General features: G+C 48.6%; 1 protein-coding gene and 1 long non-coding RNA gene across 2 annotated transcripts in view; one reads left to right on the forward strand and one right to left on the reverse strand.

Annotated features, from left to right (window-relative positions):
- Positions 1 to 1744: 1744 nt before the first annotated feature.
- Positions 1745 to 7687, reverse strand: LOC106631651 (uncharacterized). Its single transcript, XR_008733224.1, has 3 exons — positions 7120 to 7687; positions 4616 to 4817; positions 1745 to 4375 (listed from the first exon to the last, which is right to left on the reverse strand). It is a non-coding gene; the product is annotated as an uncharacterized LOC106631651 (long non-coding RNA).
- Positions 6304 to 16486, forward strand: part of FOXN3 (forkhead box N3) — a 211968-nt gene continuing 201785 nt past the window's right edge. Inside the window, exon 1 of the mRNA XM_055716614.1 lies at positions 6304 to 6454. The gene's annotated coding sequence lies outside the window, so the exon portion shown is untranslated. The remainder of the gene's footprint in view (positions 6455 to 16486) is intronic.

Raw genomic sequence — 16486 nt, forward strand, 5'->3', positions numbered from 1 at the left:
AGATGCTGGGAAAAAAAAAAGTGCCATAATTAAAATGGCTGATTGAGGAGAGATCCAGTGAATGCCAGGGTATAATCTGCTGGGAGCCTTGCTAAAAACATTGCTGGAAGAAGCCAGTTGTACATAACTGGGAAACACAAAGCTTGATGAAGTTGCACAGGAATTTCAAAATGCAGGCTTGCTGGATGAACGCTTAGTTTCAGTGGCACACAGCAAGTTAGCACACCACCAGAGCAGACCCAAAGCTGCTCCCCCACAGCCCTGGGCACCAGTAGATCTAAAATTGTCATCACCTGCCCACACTGAATCTCAGGAAGCTGCCAGGCATAGCCGTCACACCAGATGCAGTCCCAAATTTTGACAAATCCCAAAGTAATGGAGATTAAGAGATTAATGGTCTGATTTTCACTGTCTTGACTTCACACATGTGCTGCTTTATCCAGGTCTGAGGCATCGTGGCAGCCCAAAGCCTCTGTGGTGGATTTGGGAATGGGGGCGGCTGGATTTGCTGAGCTGGCAAAGAGCTCCAGGAGGTCTGTTGGGGCAGCTACAGAAGCCACTTACAGCATCTTCATAGCATTTTCTGACTGCTCCTCAGCTGCAGCGAACTGGGATGCTCTACATTTTTAATCCATTTCTATGCTAAAAAAAGTAGATTTTCTTGAACTGCCTGAGAAAGTGGTCTGGGCTGAAGCGGGTTACCTTTTGCAGAAGGGGACTGGTGCTGTCACACAGGGCATGATGGTGGCTCAGCAGTGTCACTTCAGAGGGGGAGCAGAACTACACCAGGGAGCAAAAGCCTTAAACCCCCCCAGGTTAGATGCAGGAAAGTGCATCTGCCTGTGTTCAGCAGCATGGCAGGAGGGCAGCGCAGAGGGTGTCAGCCTGAGAAGGACTGGAAGAAGTGGGAGAATAAGGGAGAGGAGGAAAAGGCCTGGGGAGCAGATGCTGTTGTGAATGAGGAGGCAGAGTGAGCATCCCTTTGGCTCATGCTAGACCTAGAATAGCTAGAAAAACTAAATCTTAGTGGTTGCAACTAAAGTAACACCTTTAACTTTACTCTGTAAATTCCGAGATGATTGATCAAAGAATTGAGAAGAAAAGGAAAACTAGTTTTACAAAACATCACAAACTACAATGCTTCCCAAGAATACCCTCACATAGGCAGGTAGGACTAAGTTTGGCAGTACCAGAACAGCTTCGTCAATGTTTTCTGGTGGTTTTATATTATTCTAAACTCTGCCTCTGAATAGTCATCAGTCTTTTTTCCACTGTCCATAAAGCATATGCTATCTTGGATCTTAGTTGTATGAGGTTAACAGATAACCTTCTTATTTTTTGCTTTCAGTCTTTCAGCACTTCTGCCATTGAAGATCCTCTTCTGCATCTTCAAGTCAAAAAATCTTTGTGGCAGATTTGGCATTGCCTGTAATAATTTATGAATGTGATGTGTTGACATGTTTACTGTGTGCATACATTGAGCTACTTCAATAGCTGGATTGTCAAGATGTGTACCCAGGAGAGAGAAGATGGATTCAGGCATACATTTTTGAGGAAACACTTGGGAAACAAAGCAAGCACTCTTCACTGTTTTGGCTGGGGCCCTGCTAGGCTTGCTGGAGAGGTTTCCCTGGGAGGAATGTGGGCTCCTGGAAAGCAAGACATGAAAGACCCCAGAGAATATACAGAGGACCATTTAAACAGAGGTTTTTGAGAGTAAGACTCCAAAAGGGGTCGAAAGTGCTCAGATCTGTAGATGTTTACTTTAGTAGACATTGGCAAGACTACAAGATAAAGTGAATGTGAAACAGTTTTTAACCAACATGCTTTATTTCAAAGGTTAAATGGCTCTTCTGTTTTGAAAACATTGTTTGGGTCACACAGGAAGGCTGAAGGTCTCTGTTCTCACATGAGCCTGGAGAAAGTATGGGGTATGCAGGCCAGAGCTTGCTGTAAGTATGTGAGAATCAGATTATCCCATCCATGGAAGGCTAAAAGCTCAAGGCCCGACATAAGCAGAGGGTAAGTTAGAAAGACCACTGACAGCCAGAGATACAGCAGTAACCATAACAACACCATCATCTTTCTTATAAGTCCTCACACGTAATTCTACTAATGACTTGTATTAAACATTTAAGCCTTAGCATTCAAGTGATTCATATTTGTTACAAAAAAAATGTCCCATTAACACAAAGTACAAGCTGAAACAAAGTTAATGAGCCCTAATGCTTGCAGGATAATTCAAAGTTTAAGGGTGATATTAACAAAAATAAAATAAGGAAGAGTGGAAAAAATCCACTTTCATTGTCCACCAGAGAACCTGAGTTTTATCCTTTTGGTTCATAAAATCAAATCTATTGCTCAAGTGACTCTTACGCTGTTATTAAAGTAGTAGAAGAACACATATATGTGCATAATTAAGTACCCCTATGTGACCATAAAAGGTCTGCCTGGCTGTCCATGGGGAATGCGAGTGGGACTTGATTCATGAGCACGGAAGAGGGAATGTCATTACTGTAATGCCCCTGTGTTTCACTACTTTGTCCAGGGCTCAGCCTTACGTGGTAGAGTGCTCGGGCAGGCAGCACCAGAAACAGGAGTGTTTCGGTGCAGAGTCTGGGCCATATGCCCTGTACATCTGAGAGGCAACAGTAAATTGACCTGGAACTGCATGAATACTTGTCCTATGAAAATCTTAAGTATAACTCAAGTCAGGCATGCAAAAAACTGAGGCACTAGGTATATTAGGAATATCTGAAAATTTAGATGAATATTTTTTTATTTGCCTTCTGGTTTTGCACTGTGAGATACAAATGGCAAATGGGTAAGTGGAAAAAAAGTCACTGACATCTTTCTGCCTTTGAAAATGGGTGATCTGGCTTAAAGCATTGGCATTTTCATCTTTGTGTTCAAATGAGGAGACCAAACAAGTTCAAGAAATTAGAAGGGTAAAGAGTACATCTATAGAATGACGTTTTGGAAACAATGAGCAGTTGTATGGTGACCAATTTCCAACCACAGTTATGTTCACTTTCATGTTGCCCCCATTAATCACAATACCTGGCCTGGGAGCCCCCCAGCCATCTCAGTCATGATAAACAAATTTGGAAGCAAAAAATTGAATGGTAACAACACAACACAATGGAGTTGTGGCGCAGGGCACGCATGGAAGCACTGTGCACATCTCCTGCAACGCCTCCTAACTCTGATCCTTGGTAAATAATCACATGGTGCTACAGCAAGTCCTTGAAGAGATATGAGGAGGTTTATAGCAGGACCTACAGCTACTTTGTAGATGCAGCCAAACTCCTTTTGAGCTGCATCCCCCGCGGGACTGGATTTGTTCCCAAGAGGGATCCCTGTGGCAAAGTGCCTCTCATCTGTCTGTCCCTGGAGGAAGCACGGTGCTGTGCTGGCAGCAGAGAAGAGGCGGCAGGGGCATTTCTTCTTGAGATAGGAGGGGAGTCACCTGTGCCTTGGGGCTGCTCTCGGGGCTGTAAATTCGGGCGAAAGGCTAGAAATCATCCAGGCGCTGCCAGCTGGAAAGCCTGGATTTACAGGCTCTCCAAGAAAACAAGGCTTAATGAAAAACTTCAAGGAAAATTAGAGAAAATGGACTGACATGGACATGAGAAAACATTCTACAGTGTAGATCGTAAATTTTTTCCCCATTTGGAGAGAGGCAAGAATTTTATATTTTATCCGACAGATACAGATAACAAAGCAGTCCTCTACATGGGAGAGTTAACATTGCTAAGATTGATACAGGGAGACAAGATGCACTTGAAGACATAGGAAAACTGCACCTCTGAGAAAGTCTCCACTATTAATATTTTTCCTTTGCAAACGTGGGTCTTCTAAGACACTCTTTTCTTTAGGAAGGATCTAAATGAGGAGGAGGTGAGAAGCAGAGCTACAAAGCATGTAAGAAAGCCTCAAATACATGAGTGGGAGGAAGGAGGAAGAAAGGAAAGAATAATGAAGCTTGCATCACTGGGAGCAAACAACAGAAGGGAAATGCATGTATTTGTGGCTAAATTTTGCAGGAACTTAGGCTGAGGTTTAAAACTGTTGTGGTTAGCACAGATACAGGCACAAATTAATTCAGACAACCTGATCAAAGGACAAAGAAATGGTATTACCGATTTCATTAGGAAAATTACCTGGCTTAGAGTTAATGGGCAAGCACAGGGAAAAATGACTTCTTCGTAACGTTGATGTGGAGGAGCCCTGCAAAAAGTAATCAGCACCCATAGTGTCTATGATGATTACGTGATTTGGGGATTCCTTCAATGGGGCCAGGATTTTGCCTTTCATGGAGACTCCTGTTGGCATCTGTGGGATTTCCTTATGTGGTGATGTTGCAAACAGATATCTGTAATTTTAAAAACAGTTAATAGATATCTTGTTATTAACATGGTGCCCAGGGTCCCCAGCTCTAGCTGCATCGTCAGCTGAGCCCAAATGCTCAGCTACTCGTGAGGTGTTTTCACTAAAATTAAATTAGATTTTTCTACTTCAAGAGCAGCTCCAGTGGCTACCACACCAATGGCTACCCATCTGAACAAGGAAAACAAGCCTGGAAAAGGATCCTGGGATTAAGTTTATTCCATACCTTGCAATTTCTTGTCAGTGCTTTGTTGTAAGGGCACCATTAGGCATTCAGTGAGCAGGGCTGATCTCTCCTGCTGCAGTCTTATGGATGTTGCAGAGCAGTCAGTAGAAATCTTCCAACCAAACAGAATGAGGGACTTGCATGTCTTAAGCAGGAATCCTGTGGGATGGCAAAGCCTCCGTCTCCATGTCACCAAAACCACCTATAAAAGGAAAAGTGTAACTTTGTTCAGGAAACCCCAGGGCTTTATACACACTTTGGAATACACTGAGCCCATCCACCCACTGAAGATGCTAGCATCAGGGAATCAACAGGAGGTTATGGCCATCTGCACAGACGAGCAGTGCACAGGGATACAGCTAGGACCAAGGTGGGAGCGGGGAGACATTTCATGCCAGCAATTTTTACGAATGAAAGAAATGCACTGCTACTTCAACCTACGCAGGCTTAATCAAAATCCATCCTGAGACAGCAAGAAAAAAGGGCAGAGAAATGATGTTTCCATTCCCTTCTACCAATAAAGCTGTATTCCATACAGATACAGAAGAACATTCCTTTTTTGTTTCAAATTGTATCATCAAAATTCAGAGTTGCTAGTTTTTGTGTATTGTTGACCTCCGAAGGTCATGCTGGTGCAGAATCTGGGTTTCTTTGTGACATTCCCACACCAAAGCGTGTTGGGGCTGGGAGCCCCATATAATTGAGTAGCGGAATTTGGGTAGGCAGGAAAAAGTGTTGGCAGGACACAGCTCTCGTCCTGCCCTCTGTCCAGACTCAGTGTCAAGGAAAGGATGTATCCTTCAGGGAAAAATAAATCCCATTGCGTCCCAAACCAGTCATTCCCACATTACGGCACAATAAATTGAAAGGGATAAAGCTAGGCTTTTCCTATAATCGCTGCAGCATTCGCACGTACCTTGAGTTATCACTCTGTGGGGCTGTTTTGAGAAAGGTAAATTTACAGTGAATAATTACATGGCCTTTACAGGCTTGATAGTTCCCCGGGCACGTGGCAGCGCTGACGGCACCAGCTCCTTCCCAGCCCCTGACGGGCCCCAGTTCGGTCCAAAGCTCCCTCTCCCTGCTCCATGGGAGCCAGGCAGGAGGCAGCCGGAGCAAGCTGGGATGGGAGCTGCGGAGGGGTAGAAGAGCGAGGAGGAAGGGGCAGGAGCTCTCCTGGCGCAGGGGATTGTCTCTGTTTTCAGCTGTAAAGCACACACGATGGTGAGGTGCCAGGCCCCGGCCGGAGCTCCCAGCCGGTAAAATGATAAGGAAAATAACTGACAGCTTTAGTTCGGCGTGTCTCCGTCTCCAGACAGCAGAAGTCCGGCTCCAGGGCACGGAGGTCGCTCAGAGAGTGGTGGCGCGGGGCTACGGCGGTGTGCCAGGGGGACAGGGCGGGCACACGCGGGACAGCGGCCCCCCGGGGGCTTCGCCCTGCGGGGAAAGGCGAAGGCAGCGCGGGGCCGGCCATCCGCCGCCTCCCGCCCTCGGGCGGCCGCGTCCCCACGCACCCGCGGGGAGCGGCGCTCCCGGCCCGCCCCGCCGCCCGCCCGCTCCCACGCTGACCCCTCTCCCGAAGTTTCCTTCGGGGAGGCCCGGCCCGGGCACCCGCCGCCAGCTCCGGCGGGCGGCCCGGCGGGGCGGGGCAGGGCGGGGCGGGCGGGCGGCGCTAGGGCCCGGCGGGGCGCGCCGCCGCCGCCGCCGGGGCTGGGGGGGGGCCGGCAGGCGGCGGCGCGGGCTGCGGCTGCCTGCCGCCGCGGGGCGCGGAGCGGGGCCGGCCGCGGGGAGCAGCTTACCCCCGCGGCGGCGGCGGGAGCCACGGGCCGCGGCGACGAGGTAACGGCCGCAGCGAAGCGTTTCGCGGTGTCATTGGGAGCGCGTGCGGGCGAGTGGGTGCCAGCCGGCCGGTCCCCGCGGCAGCCGCCGCGCCCCGTCTCTCCCGGGGCGGGGAGCCACGGCCAAACTTTTGGGGCTGGCGGCCGCCGCCCGGAGGCCGCGGCGGGGAGTTCGTCGGGGCTGCCCCGCGCTGCCCGCACCCGTCCCGCCGCCGGCGACGCGGAGGGCGGCGGGCGGCGGGAAGGGCGCCCCGGGGCGAGCGGGGGACGGCTGCGGGGCGGCCGCCGGGCCGCATCCCGGGCGGGCTGTGCCCCGGCAGCGCCGGCCCCGGCTCGGCGCGGGCGCCCGGACGTGGCCGCGGCGGGCGGGCTGGGCGGGAGCGACGCGGCGGCGGCCCCAGCCGGGCCCCGGCGGGCGCTGGCGGGGCAGCGGCGCAGCCGGCGGCGGGCAGCCACCCCGCCGCTTCCCTTTTGTTCCGGCGTGCCGCCGGCTGCTGGATCCGCGCCCGGCAGGGAGTCGCTCGGTACTTAACGGGCTCCGTCCGTGTTTGCCCACACGCCTGAAGGGCATCCTCGGCGGGGGCCGGCCGGGGCCGCCAGCGAAGGGGTTTCCCTGCGCTCGCACCGGCTGCCCTTTGCCTGCCCTTAAGCTGGCGCTGAACTTACCTGGACTTACTGTGAATTAATTTCCTCACACTGCGTGCGTGTGTCCCTGCACTCGGGAGGAGGGTTTCCTCGGTGACCCGCCGGCTATGCCGCGGCCAGCGGTTACCGACATCCTCCAGGAGGTGCCTGTGGACACGGCCGGCGTGCGCGGTACCGCGCGGCGGCTCGCCAACCCAGTTTACCGAAACTTTAATTGCAGCGAGGCGCCGCTGCGCCGCGAGCCGTTTGCGTCAGAGCGGCCCGTTACCCCGGTGGGATAACGGCGCCGCCGAGGCGGGCGGTTCTCGCGTGGGGAGGGCTCCTGCTGTTCCGCGGGGTGAACCGGGAACCGCCATGAGCGAACAATGGCGGTGGGTTTGTGTGGGCTTGAGAACCCCAAGGCAGTAACGGCTGTGGCGGGCGCGGTAGGTCGGGCGGCGGGGCCCCGGCTCCCGCGGCGCAGCCCGCCCCTCGGCCGGCCACTGGCACGGCGGCCGCTGCAGCCCCGAGGACCGGGCCCTGCAGCCCCGGCCGCCCCAGCGTTACCGTCAGCAAAGTGGCCCCCGTGGAGGAGAGGGACTGTCCCAGGAGCTGTGCAATCTATAAACACTTTTCTGATTGGTTTAAAAATTTAGACACAGGAAGCGGATGGTATCTAATAACAGACAAGTGGAGACACTGTTGTCATGGAAACTGAGAAGACTACCCCCCCCCCCCCCCGTGTATTTAAGAGAAAAAAAAAAAAGGGCAAAAGAAAAAAAGTCTGCATATCATCAGAAATGCCTGCAGACCGCCTTGCCTGCAGTTGCCTTTCCCACAGCATCTGTTGAAACTCGAGAACGTGCCTGTCAAATCAAGGTCATTTTACAATAAAACCCCGCGCCGCCGCCTCCCCTCTTCCCTCTCTGGACATTATCCCTATCCCGCACTTTCCACCCAAGGAGGAGCCTGGGGGGTGCAGACCCCCTGCCCCGTACCCACCGGCTGCCCTCCCTGTGGTGGCTGTCCTGCCCCAGCCGGGCCTGCAGTGGGAGGACCACGGGGATTAATTCCCAAAAGTAGCCAGGGATGACTTTTTCATTTAATCAAATGACCAGGCCACCTTGTGGGAACCTGTGGACTGGGAAAGAAAGCTGGAATTGGTTACATCTCCCTCTGTTCCTCTGCATTACAAAGGTATATTAAAATGTAATGATTGGGACTTGAATATTAAGGGTGTTTCACAACTCTGCCTCACCTGGGGAAAAAAAAAAAGGTGGCAAATGGCTATGGGAAGCCCTGTGCAATTGCTTTTAATAATAATAAAGAAAATAACCATTCAGTTATAGCATGCTACTTAAGGACAAAAGCAGAGATACAAGAGTAAAATATATTTCATTACTGATGAATGCAGCATGAGAAAATCAGACTGTTATTGTGGTAAATTGAAGTTTTACTTTGCTGGACTATTGAAAGTTTATTGTGTGTGAAGGGAGAGCGCTATTTTGCTTTTGGAGCAGGAGAGAAGTATTTCACAGCAAACTCACAATGAAGGTTTTAATGCTTTTACTTATGTTCTTGGGCAGCAGCTGTTGATTTTAGTTTGTGATGGAGAGATGTCTTTGAGCATTCACTGCATTTTCTCTGAAACATTTCATTTTGTTGCTCCCTTTAATCTTCATTTTGCAGTGACCAAGCTGAGAAAAAGCACTTGAGTGCTTTATCCACTGTATAAATCATCACTTTGAAACCTTTAATGACCAGTTTGACCTCTCTTGCCCCTTTGCTTGCATTTCACTTCTTGCATTATTATTTCTTAAGAAAACCAGAGAATGGTGAGCAGGTCTTATGGATCATGAGGTAAATTCTGCAGGGCGCTGAGGCAGAGGTGCTTGGCATCCTCTCTACCCACACCCTTGCATCTTGCTGTCCAAAAAACCCAAGGCCTGGCTTAAAAATTTGGTTGCGGGCAGAGCAGCCTAAAGGGATGGTAGAGCTGGAGAGAGCAGCGCCCGCTTCTTCTCGAGGAGTCCCATGGAGCTGGGGGTGCAGGAGCTGGGACCCCCCACCTTGTGTTGGGGAAGGGCATAGGGAGCTGGGTAGCTGCGTCTTTAATCCCGCTCGTGTCTGATTAGCCAGGTGCTGCTTTTAATTGTTGTGGAGTTCAAATGGAGAAAGTTTGGCTTGGTAGCGAAAGTGTGCTTGCTTCTAGAAGCGAATTTCCTGTTGTCGGGAGCAGCCTTATCTGCAGGAAGGTTTGCCGGCAGGAAGTGTGTCAGTTACTTGTTTTTACACAGTGAAGGAAATGAGCTGGATTAGGTACTTTCTAGATTTACCCTTCACTGTCCTCTGTGTTTGTGCTACTCTATTTATCTCTAATGGTTTTAGTTTGTGAAAGTTTTATGATGTCAGTGATTCCTGAGGGAAATGCAAGAAGTTAAATGCTTGTGTTGCCTTGCCGTTTTTTGCCGTGATAAAAACCCACCCCACCAACCTCCCTGGGCCACATTTTCAAAAGTGTCCAGTTTGCAATTTATACTTTTTGAGCCTCTTTAATGATACTCAGATAGGCTTCCCCCCCCCCCGAATGAAAGATCAAAAAATGCACCAGTTACTTTACTAATAGGAGCAGCCCTTACACTTCTGAACTGCCTTTCATCGTGGATCATAAATCACTTAACAGAAATTAATTTTTTAATATCCAGAGAAGTTGTATGAGTGTAGGAAGCCAAAACGTAGCATTTCACATGGACTGCACAAAATTGCAAGGCAAATTAGGAGCAGAGCTTATAGTCAAATTAATTGCCCTTTAATTAGCAATTGCTTACGGATTAAAACTTTGAAAATGTGTCTACCTTTCCCGAGTGCACCTGTGCTAATGCGCCAATGCAGTGTGTATATATTTGGGTTGTGGGGTTGGGGGTGAGAATATAAGCAGTGGTTCCAGAAAATACCAGTCATTTACTGGTCCTTGTCCAGCCTGGCATGGCGGGGATGCCAGGTTGGAGGCTTGTACGATTAGACACAGCTTTGAACGAAGGTCCAGACTAAAGGCAAGAGCTGGGATTCAGGTCTTTGTGTTCTAGTAAGCAGGGAGGTTCAGGGAAATAAACATTATTTCTCCAATGTTGGCTTGCAACAGAGTATTTATGGTGTTACCCTGAACTGTCACAGAGGGTTTTGAGAGGTAAATGTGGAAAAGTTACATAAACTTGTAAGAAGCTGCCTGGCATCCTCTGTGGCTTTAAGTAGTGATTTTTGGCATAGGAGCTGTCTTGGTGTTAGGAGATGTTCCTGGCAGAAGAGGCTGCCAGGGCTGTCCAGAAGCCTAAGCTGGGCTGGAACGGGACCATCCTGGCTGATGCTGGTTTGCCAGTTCATGACTTCAGACATAACAGAGTGCAGCATGACTTTGGCCACAATTTTGAAATGTTTCTAATGAAACCATGTTTGGCTTGCTACCTGGTCTCATGGCCAAGCCCAAGTAAAACTGTAACAAAATAATGAAGGGCTGGGAGGTGGCGGGGGAAAGACTCCAAGAAAATTTCATTTAAACCTAAAAGTTAGGGCCCTGTATTTTTTTTAGAAGCAATCAGCTGATTCTGGGAAACTGCCCTGAAGCTCTGGAAGGCAAGACAGTACTTGGGAAATTACTCTCTTCTAAGCTTTGGAAATACTACTCCATTTAAGGTGCTTGAAGTTGAGCTGCCAAGCATCAGGGCAGCTCAAACCCTCCTTAACTGCACTATAACCGTTTAGCGGTCTTGGGACTTTTAATTGATCTGGGCTGAAGCTGGTTGTCTAGCTAAAGTTTGCACCTTGCCTGCCTGCATAGCCCATGAAGGAGTGAGTCTCCCTGCACCCTGGTTGTCCTCCTTGAGGATGGGCACAAAGTGGTGGGATAGCTCTGCTCTGGAGGTGGCTGGTGAGAGGGGCCATGGCTGGACACATGACTTTCAGGTGGTTAAAGTTGTGTAGGACCAGCCTTGTGTTAGCCCAGGCACTGGTGCACGTCTGCTCACCGGGGGTCAGTTTTTCCCCACCTCTCTCGGGGAGGAACAGAAGTGGCACATTATGCTCTTTCAAAACTCTCCATAAAGCTCATCTATTCTGTAATGTCTGCAAAAATTGGATTGGGCTAAGTATGCTGGCGGCGAAACTTGTGCTTATTATGCTGGACAGTATTTTGTTGTGCTTTCCTTTGTATTTCTCTGCCTGTAGTCTAAGAATGTCTTTGCTGGCGGTGGTGTTGCTCTGTGTCGGCGCTGGCTGCAGGACGGCTAGCCAGCCAGCAAGGCTATGACCTGTGGTCAGAGTTGGTAGGTGCCACTGGATGGAAAGATCTGCCTAGCTGTTTAACGCTGTTGCTTTTTCCAACATTAGCAGGAATTTACATCAATGCTAGTTGATACGATGAAATTTCCAACCCTGGATGTTTTTACCTTTCACTGAATATAGGTTAAAACCAAATAAAGATAGGTATTATTTAAGGACCAGGATGGTTTTGGCCCACAAATCTGCCTTCCTTTACCCACCTCCCACATGCTGGGTTGTGGTGGGTCCCTGTATGTGAGCTCTGTTTGCTCAGGCTGAGCGCGAGGTTCCCTGGTGGGAGCCTAATTGCAAACTCCTTACCTGGCACCTGTTTGCAGATACAGCCCACTCACGATGTCTTGGCGTGCTTATTTTTGTTGCAAGGAAAATACACCAATCTTCCTAAGAGACAGGGCCTTACGTATGAGGCAATCTAAGCTAGATTCTGGAAAGCATTCCACAGGATGGCAGCTTTATTGAAACTTGCTTTTTAATACAGTATGGCAAAGCTGTTGCTCTTTTTAGTGTAGTTCTTTGCGAGACCTGCACCCGAGCAGTGGCCTCGCATCTCCTGTGACCCTGCCTTCTGTCTCAGGCTCACAGGCTCCTGTCTCCAACCCCTGGCAGCTCTGCGGCTCCCCAGTACAGTGCTGCTTTTTGTTTTTTCTCTTGGGCTTTGTAGAGAGGCTAACTTTTTCCCTGGATAAAGTTGGCTTCTGGCACACCATGCGGATGCAAACTCCCCAGCCTGACCCATCCTTGCAGAGTTATGCTCAGCTTTACTCCCCTCAGTAAGATTTTCTCATTGCCAATTTAATTGCTGGCTGGGCTTGCTGCGGAAAGGAGCAGAGGCATTAGAGGGGTTACAAGAGGTTATTAGAGATGGGAGGAAGCTGAAGGTCTGACCCATCCAGATTTAACTGGATTAAATCTCATTTTACCCCCAACTCCAACGTGTTTTGATCTGGGTTTTACAGTAGATCATTTGTAGAAGCTACCCAATTAATATGTTAATTTTAACACCAGATTTTGTAAAGCTTTTTTGTTCGAGGTGGAGAAGGGATGCAAATGTTTTGATCCTATTTTTATCATTATCTTCACTGAGTTTTTCTCACTCTGTGCTTTGCAGAGAGAAGCGAAATTTTAATAATTCACTAATATACTTTCACTTCATTAACATTTTATCATTCTGGCATTGTGCATATGGTGAACTGCTTAGTAGTCTCATTAAGGGGCCTGATCTTGCCCCCATACTCTCAACATTTCTCTAGGTGTGGAAAACCCTAAATGTAGGATGCAGGTGCCATTCTGCTTTTTGGACAGAGTTTTTCTCTTTTTCCAATAGATAGTAAACTGAAAAAAATGTGCAAGGTTGGAGGGTTTGTTGGTTTTTTTTTTTTTTAAATTATTATTATTAATTTACAAAATGGAAACATTTATACAAAGATAGCAGCAATGTGTGGGTTGGAGCCACTTAAGCACCAAGCCTCCCGCCATTACAAAACTTAACTGTGTGGTCTAGAGAGCATGAAGGCACAGGGTGTTATTGTGGTATCATTTGCATCGTTTTATACTGTGGCATGTTTGGTTTAAGCAGGGATTTAGACTGGTGTTAAAATGGTTATGAAACTTTCAGGTGCCTTACCTGGGATAGCATGGTGCTTGGTATGAGGATGGCACAAATAACATGTAACACTTCATGTAATCTGGGTGATTAAGTACATAAATTTGCAAGTAAGTGCCTGCATTGTGTTGAACAGGTGTTTTTTAATTGTGTTCTAATCTGAAATGGGTGTTGAACTTTCATGGGGACTCTCCTTCCCTTTTTTTTAGCATAAAATAAACTTCTGAATCAGTGCATGATTTGTTACTGCTAATTAACTGCTATTAGCACACCAAATTACTTTAGGCCTATTCAGAAGACATAAGAAGCCAAGCATGGCTGAGGAGTGGAATGTGGGTAGGTACAAAAGGCTTGAGAGTGGAAGGAAAATTTCTGGGTTGTGAGCGGCAGAAAACTTAAGGCCAGGTAAGAATTTCTGGAGGAATGTGTGTGGCTGTTGGGCGACCAGAAGACAAGAGATCACAGTAATAAATACAGGAGATGTTGAGGGACCGGGCTGGAGGTTTTTACTTGTCAAATAGAATATATTTGCTTTTAGAGGCACCAGGACAGAAACTCATCTCTTGTAAATTGATATAACGCCATTGGAGTTAGTGGAATTACACTGACTTACACCAGCTGATGGTCTGTCTGGTGGTATTGAAAGAAGAGTTAAGATGTGAAGGATGGGGGAACTCAAGAGGCTATAGACCTGAACAACAGGGAGGGTGGGAGTTTGTTCAAAAGTGAGAGAGGCTGGGCAAGTGAAGAAAGATCATAAGGTCCATTGCAGCTAGTGCTGGGTTTGCTTTGATGATGAGATGCCCAGCCAAGAGATGTCAGCAAGGCAGGCTGAGTGATGGGCTTGGCTGGAGAGGAGAGCTGGTGACAAAAGGTAGGTTTCTCATTGGCATGGTAGTGATTGGTGTGTGGGTGAATAAGATCACACACAGGGTGAGGAGTGGGGCCGGGGAGGAGGCTGAGCCACAGCAGGAGCTGGAGGAGACGACTGTGGAGGTACAGAGCAGTTGCTGGATGAGGATGAGGTGGGCCGGAAGACAGTGTCTCGTGAAGCCAAGGCAGGACAGAAGTCCTTCAGTCTGGAACAAGGAATAGAAAAAGCTTACCAAATATTATTTAGGGTTAAGAAGAGAAAGGGAGTGACATTGACTTATTTAGAGACGCGAGCTGTGAATAATCCTACTACAATTAGTAAACTTTGAAAAGCTGAGCTATAAATAAACTACCTCTTTAACTGGTGTGTCTGATTACCCGCCCCCCTGTCTTCTGTTGCTGCAAAACACCCTCCTGTCATGGTGCAGCAGACCTTAATGTCCCGGGGGTGGTTGTGGCAGCGTCGCTAATGGCCACGGTGCTGCTGTGGCCGCCCATGCCCAGCTGTGCGCCTCGCCGTGCCGGGGGTGAAGGGGCCAGGTGCCCCAGCTTCCCCGGGGACCTCCAGCTCGGTGCTGTGCCCACTGCAGCCGGAGTGTCAGGGGAGGCACTGCAGTCAGGTTATTGCTCAGGAAAGTCTAACAGGTGCCGGGAAGTCACAGGGTTTTGATCAAATACGGCAGCGCTGTAGCTGTGGTTGCTGTACCCTGGTTATTAGGCTTTGTGTGGAGGGGCAGCAAGCTGAGCTCCCCTCTGGTCTCCGCGTCTGGCGGGAGCAAGGCTGAGGCGTGATGGAGAAGGTCTGAGGAAAATACCGCAGCTTCAGTCTGTGCTGTGACAGAGCAGGTCTTGCTTTGGACATACTTCACCATGGAGTAACTCTGTGCAAGGAGGAAGAAAACATGGACTGGAAAAAATGAGGTAAAATGTAGGGAAAAATGAGCTAGAATATAGAAATTAGGCATGTGTGTTAGGATGATCACCCTTATTTACAAGCAGGTCTCATTACTGGAGCAACTGAACCCGTTTGCAGGCCCTGGGGCCTGCTGCAATGACTGGAAATGAGACTGGCTAATGGTACCAAGACAAGAAAAATTTTTAAAAGCCCCACAAACGTATCAAAAGTGAAAAGTAAAGTGTATTTTAAAAATGGCTTTGGTTTTTTTTGTAAGCCAGGGTGCCATTTCTAATAGGTAGGGGTATTCCCGTTTCCTGCTCATGACTCTGGAGATCTCCCTGCCCAGCACCTCAGAGGCCACCAGCCTGGGTTGGAAAGTCAGTGTCTTTAGAAACAGAAAACATTTTGGCTTCTCAAGTGGAATGATTTATTTCTTTCCTAGTTATATCGAAAGCACATGTTGCTGTCATCTCAGCAGTTTGAGAAAAGAACTGAGCATTTTGAAGTGAAAATAGTTGAGCGGTGACACCTGGGGAAAGCAAGGAGGGGTGTGGAGGGCTCAGAGGCGCAGTGATAGGATGTGATGCCTTTCACCACAGGTCACTCAGGTGACCAGAAGGCAGTAGTTACCCTCTGGCAATGGCTATCAGCAGTTGTAGAGCCAAGGGGCTCTTGCCTGCTGCTGGTCCCACACAGCCCCTGGGATGTTGAGGGTTGGCGTGAGCTTAGGCAGTGGCCTTGCTTTCGTTCCTTATGGGCTCGCAACAAGGCTGTGCATGCTCAGAAATCACCCACACTGATTAAAGATGCTGGCTGTAGTATCAGGCTTCCTAGTGGTTTGCACCTGTATAGTCAGGTTGGAGAGTTGTACAGAAGTGTTGAAGAGATGCAACAGATGAGGGAAGGGGCAGGCACAAGTACATAGGCCTTGAGCCCCTTATTGAGGGGATCATTTTGCTGTGCTAGTAGCAAAGGCTTTTTTACCAGAAAAGCTGCGTTATCTTTTGTCAAGGGGCTGCACAAAATGGCCTTTGCTATGCTGATAAGAATAGTATCAGTCTTGCCCACTTGCCCTTTCTCTGTGAGGGGGTTATGTCCCAAGATGGTGGACTCTGCCCACTCTGCATGGGGGCTGCGCTTGGTTTATTTAGGCCAGGCTTCCTTCCTTCTTGCTTTTTGTGCAAAGTGCTATCTGCTCAAATGAGGATGCTTGTTCATGGTGTGACGTGTGCATTTCAGGAATTGCTTTGAAATCTGGAGCAGGATTTTTTTTTTCCCTCATAGTAATTTTCATTCTGAGTTTGTGTTCAGTCTTGCTGCTATTAGCTACTGCTAATTGTGTGGGGGGGTAAGAGATGGGGCCACAGAGCAGCAGGGATTGAAAGGACACAGCTCTGTCATAGACATAGTGTGGAAAAAAGATTTGCTTTCTGACTCCAAAATCCTACAGCCTAAATAAGGGATTTGGAGCAAAAATTTCTGTGATATAGAAGTCTCTACACCATTATAATTATTTGTCCTGCTTTCATATTTCGCATGCTTTATATAAGTTCCTGTCACCTGCTAATAATATATGAACACTGGGGAAATTTGGAGGGTATGCACAGTGTTATGGGCATTTCTCGAGCAGCTGCTAATGGCCTGCTTACATTCAGCAGATTTCTTACTGTTAAAACCACTTTCAGCACACGAATGAATGG

This window comes from Falco cherrug, chromosome 7 (genome assembly GCF_023634085.1).
Source record: "Falco cherrug isolate bFalChe1 chromosome 7, bFalChe1.pri, whole genome shotgun sequence".
Taxonomy (NCBI): Eukaryota; Metazoa; Chordata; class Aves; order Falconiformes; family Falconidae; genus Falco; species Falco cherrug.